General features: G+C 56.7%; 1 long non-coding RNA gene across 2 annotated transcripts; it reads right to left on the minus strand.

Moving 5' to 3' along the window:
* Nucleotides 1–1,756: 1,756 nt before the first annotated feature.
* LOC138992031 (uncharacterized) lies at nucleotides 1,757–4,208 on the minus strand. 2 transcript variants are annotated; one of them, XR_011467836.1, is made up of 3 exons: nucleotides 3,586–4,208; nucleotides 3,366–3,450; nucleotides 1,757–2,440 (listed from the first exon to the last, which is right to left on the minus strand). It is a non-coding gene; the product is annotated as an uncharacterized lncRNA (long non-coding RNA). The 2 variants fall into 2 exon arrangements; XR_011467835.1 differs by having other exon boundaries at nucleotides 1,757–2,536.
* Between the last annotated feature and the right edge of the window lie 1,518 nt (nucleotides 4,209–5,726).

Raw genomic sequence — 5,726 nt, forward strand, 5'->3', positions numbered from 1 at the left:
AGGCCCCTCCACCCCCCACCATCTCCCACACTCGCCTCATCCTCCTTCCAAAACCCCAGCCTTGTCACTAAATCCCCTGTTCGGAAGTCTTAACCAGGAAGCACATGGGCCACAGGGATGAGGGTGCCCAGAGCCACCACTAAACTGGCTGCAATTAAATGTCATCAGCGTGACAGGTGATGGGGTGATGGCTCATTTCTCTTATTTTTACGACTTTCATGTTTCTTTCATGGCACACTTTTCACATTTGTTTAAGACTATAAAGGCTTTGTTTTTAAATCCTCAGCACTGGCCCTCTCCTTAGTACATCCTCTCTGCTCTGGTCAATTTGACCCAGGCCCACCCCCACCTCTGCCCGGACTGCCCACCACCTACCTTCCCTTTAGTGTCTCATGTTGCCCCCACCCACCTCACACCCTCCGTCTGGGGGCTTCTCAGCACAGCTGAGCCCACCTGGACGTTCCTCATTTTCCACGGGGCCCCCTGGAGGGGCGACAGGTGACGGCAAAAGAGGGAAACCGGACCTGTGGGAAACTTCATCCCTTCCCATGCCTCCCCTCCTTTGTGACAGGGACATCCATCACCACTGGCCATGGGACCTGACTCTTCTGGACTCTGTCCTTAGGAGGAGCCCCGGGAGGAGAGCTGGGGAGGAGTTTTGGCAGGAACCCTAGGAGGGGAAGAGTCCTAGGAGAAGAGTTGGGGGGAGGACTAGGGAGGACCCTCAGGAGGAGGATTAGGGAAGAGCTCTGGGAGGAGCCCCAGGAGGAGACCTCGGGCTGGGTGGAAAGAATGAGGGGAGGGGTCACCTGAGGCTCAGGTCTGTGTCCCAGACAGCCTCTCACCTGAGGGGAGATGGAGACAGGGTACCCTGCTCCCAGCAGTGGGTCTCACCAGAGCTCCGGGCTGGCTACAGACCCAATTAGGTTTCTGAGGTTCCGGAGTCAGAGGACTCAAGACACCGTTGTCCTTGGTCTTAAGGCTGGCAGAACCACAGAGGTGGCCGCTTCACCATGCCCTGTGCACAGCTTCTGGGGTGACCTTGGAGTCTCAGGGTTGTTCTGAAGTTCGGGGGTGCTGCCTTTGGACTCTGAGCTGCCTGGAGTTGCCATGGACATCCCAGGCACCCATGGATGACAGGCCCATGCTGGGGGATAGGAGGCAGGGGCCCACTGTCTGCTCCCCCCAACCCCTGAACTGTACCAGGCTGACCAGCCCAGGGACAGGAAGTGTGCACTGTCCAGCCCACCTCCTGAGACTCCTGCAGCCTCAGCAGCCATCCACACTGTCCCAGCCCACCGTGACCTCCCCTTCCTGACCCTCTCTGCCCCTCTGTTCACACTCCACGAAACTGCGCTGAAGGGATTCAGTTCAACAAAAATGGCCCTTGAGCCTACTCCAGGTTATCCAAAGATGCAAGATCACTTGCTCCCCACATCCACTCTGCACGGACCATCTTCATCTTCCTCCCTGACCCTGGACTCCCTGCAGTTGCCAGTTCACCCAGCCCAATGGCCACATTTGCTGACAAGGTTCTGTATATATCAAAGCTATGATTTTTCCACTAGTCATGTATAGATATGAGAGTTGGACCATTAAGAAGGCTGAGCAGCAAAGAAGTAATGCTTTCAAACTGGTGTTGGAGAAGACTCTTGAGAGTCCCTTGGACAGCAAGGAGATCAAACCAGTCAATCCTAAAGGAAGTCGGCTCTGAATATTCATTGAAAGGACTGATGCTGAAGCTGAAGCTCCTGATGCGAAGAGCTGACTCATTTGAAAAGACCCTGATGCTGGGAAAGATTGAGGGCAGGAGGAGAAGGGGACGACAGAGGATGAGATGGTTGGATGGCATCACCAACTCAATGGACATGAGTTTGAGCAAACTCCAGGAGACAGTGAAAGACAGGGAAACCTGGCATGCCACAGTCCATGGGGTTGCAAAGAGTCAGACACAACTTAGCTACTGAACAACGAGCAACAACAATGACCAAATTCCCTCCTGTTTCCTCCCATGTCCGGGACCAGCAGTGCTGGCCCAGCCAGGCCAGGGCCGTGACAGCCAAGACCGCCCACAGCTGCCCTCAGTCCAGCAATTGTCTCCCCAAAGGATCCAGCGAGTTTGTTTCAATTGCTCTGATTTTCATTTCCTTCACAAGGCCCTTTAAATCCAGATTTTAAAATCGCTCCAACATTTGTCATCCTGACAGATGCCAGGAGCAAACACGAACCAGGCCTGAAGTAGGGCATCCTGTGGGCTGAGGGTCTCCACCCAGGACGGGTCTGGTGTCTCGCAGGCAGGGGTGTTATCCACTGTCCGGTGCCAAGACCCCAACAAAGCTGGGTTTAAATCCTGGTGAGAGAGTCTGATTGTCAGGCTCAGGTCATCCTCTGGTCCTGGTGGCAGGCGGCAAGGGTCTCAGGCAGCAGTGTGGGCAGGTGCCTGGAGGAACATCTTCATGGGTTTGTCATGCTTGACCTCATCTCAAGGCCAAATCCAAGAGCTCTCTGGCCAGAGTTGACTGCTCACAGACACACCCTGCTGTGAACTGAACAATTAGTCCACCCACCTCTTCAGCCTTTGAGGACCTGAAAATGAACTCAGGGAAGGGGCCCAGCAAGGGTTTTTTTTTTTTTTTTTTAACATTTATTATTAAAAACAATTTTTTTAGCCACACTGTGTGGCATGCAGGATCTTAGTTCTCTGACCAGGGATCGAACCTGCACCCCCTCCAGTGGAAGTGTGGAGTCTTAACCATTGGATCACCAGGGAAGCCCCTGGAAAAGGCTTTCCTGAGAGGAGAAGCCTGGCGTCCCAGAACCAGGAGGGAAGGTGAAGAGTTCCCATGAACTCAGTTCCACCCGTTTCCGTCTGTCCACAGTCGCTGCTCAGGCTGGTTGGGCTCATCGCCCCGGGATGGGCTAGGGAGCTAGACTTCAGTCCGGGTGTGCTGGGCTGAGGGGCAGGGGGACTCCAGCCCCAGGCCCACTAGTATCAACACTTGTGAGTCTGGTGAGATGGAGCGGGAGAGGGCGGAGGCCCTGGGAGCAGCAAGGACATGGGGAGCGAGGCAGTGGCCACCTCTCTGAGCCGCAGACTTTCTGGGCTGAGGGTCATCCTTCAATCCTTGCACTTTGGCTAAGATTCCCCAGGCATGGGCCCTCCTCCTCCCTGGGCGGGACAGTTTGCCAGGTTCCCCCCCAGGGCCTGATGCTGGTCCCCAAAGTGCCTCGGGCTAGGCTCAGGTGTCACCACTTAGACAAGGGACACAGAGGAGTCTGTCGTCCCTCTTACCAGCAGGGGCCTCTGGGGGGGAGTCCCATCTCCTATGATCCCCCCATGATTAGACCTTCAGGGTCTGCCCCACCTGGATCAGCGCGGACTCCCCCTGAATCTGCAGCCAGTCCATGCGGAGGCCCTTCCAGAGGTGGAAGGTAGCTGCCAGTGCCCAGCTGCCAAGAAAAACAGGGATGGTGGGGTTCATGTCCTCAGCCCTCCACCCCCAACCTCCCCCCAGAGGCCAGGCCAGTTCACATAGGACAGGAAGCCACGAGTCTGATGGCTGGACCGGCTCCCTCACATCTCACCAGAATGTACTCGCTATCTCATCAGGAAACGCAGGCCGGTCCCGGGTTCGGCCTCTTCTACGTGGGTGGAGGCAGAGGCTTCTCGCAGGCCCTGGGGGCCCTAGAAGGAAAGTGCTTCCACCTGGGGCCAAGGGGCCGCCCGTGGGCTTGGCTGACCTTCCTTCAGCCTTGGGAGCTCGCCGCTCACTGAGTGGGATTTATAAGCTCATAACCCCGCGATGATAACGACTTGCACATGTGTGATCAGCGTGTGTCCCGCCTTTCCCTTTGATTCGGTGTCAAATGCTAGAGGAGGTGGGCGTTTGGTGGCAGAGGACCGGCGCCGGTGAGCGACAGCCTCCTGTGGGGGCTGGGGGCAGAAGTCACATGGTCTTTGCTATGAATGGCGTGATCACATCGAGTACCCCTGGCCTGGGATGTGTCTCCTCTCCTCTGTGTCTGAATTACACTGAGGTGGACCAGGCAGATGCCCAGGTGGAAACAGAAAAGATAGGGTTGGGGGGAGGTGCCTGCCCGACACCAGTTACCTGTGATCAGGAATGTGCCCTGGACTATTTTTACTTCGTCTGTATTTTCTTTATTTCCCTCTTCTGGTAGAGCTCCTTTTGGACATTTGGTCCAGTTCAGCAGAGCTAAAAGGGAAAGAGGGGTGAAGGCCCCCGTGCTTCTTCCCACGGTAGGATGCTGGCATGGGAACGTCCTTCTGCACTGCCCCCAGCCCTGGCCCACAGGACCACCGAGGACGCAGCTCAGGGAGCTGCAGAGGGGCCGTGGGGCCCCCGGCTCTGACACTGCAGGGGTCTAGCTGGGACCACAACACACACACACACACACACACACACTTGCCTTTTCTGGGTTCAGGTGTGAGGGCCATAACACAGAGACAGACAGACAGACAGACAGATACACACACACACACACACACACACGCCTTTTCTGGGTTCAGGTGTGAGGGCCATAACACAGAGACAGACAGACAGATACACACACACACACACACACACACACAGAGACATACACATACACACCTGCCTTTCTGGCCCTGAAGTCTTGTTTCTCTGCCTTCCCCTCTCCATCCCTCACACAAAACCCACAGAGGCTTTTTTTTTTTAAGCATTTTTTTCTTCTTACCCCAATCAAATTGATGACCAGGAAAGTATGTGGCTTGGTAAGCAAAATTCTTGTGAAGACGAAATTCCAAAGCCCTTGGCAGCCGTGACCTCACCGCACGGATACGCGGCAGATCACGGCTGTTTTTATAAATCGCCGCCCGCCCGGGGGCAGCACACAATGGCCAGTGTTGACACCGGATTCCTCACGTTCCCCAGGCCCCCACTCTACGTGCTGCTGCTCGGGGTGCGTCCCCTGTGTGGCTCCGCGTCCGTCCCCAGCCCTGGAGCCCAATCTGTCCTTGGGTGGACGCTCACCCGTGACTGCATGAGGAAGGACAGGCTGCACCCTGGGGCAGGTGTAGCCCCAGGAGCGCTGGCCATGGCCCAGGAGGGATCAGCCCCACTGGGAACTGAGGTCCTGCCCTCCTCCCAGGGCTCAGAGCCTCCCTGGGAGACCCAGACCTGCATCCTGCATCGCCGGCTGAGTTTGTCCTGGTGGGAAGGTCTGGGGAGGGGAGATGGGGGTGATGGGTGTTCAGAGTGCTCAGGGCTATGGCTGCATGCCCCTTGCCCAGAGGACTCTCAGGACCCCTCGAGGTGGCTTCCTTTGGCCTCTGCCCCAGCACAAGCCCCACAGACACCACCAACCCCCTACTACCATGTACTGATTTTTCACAGCACTTAGCCACCTGCCATCCGGAGTGGAATCGCCAAGCAGGCAGGGACTCTGGATCGTGCCGGCACAGAGCAGGCTCTGCTCAGAGTGAATGTCAGCTCACACCTCTGGGGGGTCTCACCAGCTCTCTGGGGGCCCCCGCCAACTATGACCACACAAAACAGCCGCTCAGAAGGGCGGCCTTGGGGGAGGGGACGGCACCCAGGCCTGCATGACTGATCTCACGGATCCTCTGTCACATGACGCCCAGAACCACTGCTCAGGCAGAAAGCTGCCCCAAATCTTACTCCGCAGAAGGGAATGCTGACAGCCTGGCCAGGCCAGTTCCCACCACACAGGCCTGAATTAAACAG

Source organism: Bos mutus, chromosome 19 (genome assembly GCF_027580195.1).
Source record: "Bos mutus isolate GX-2022 chromosome 19, NWIPB_WYAK_1.1, whole genome shotgun sequence".
NCBI lineage: Eukaryota > Metazoa > Chordata > Mammalia > Artiodactyla > Bovidae > Bos > Bos mutus.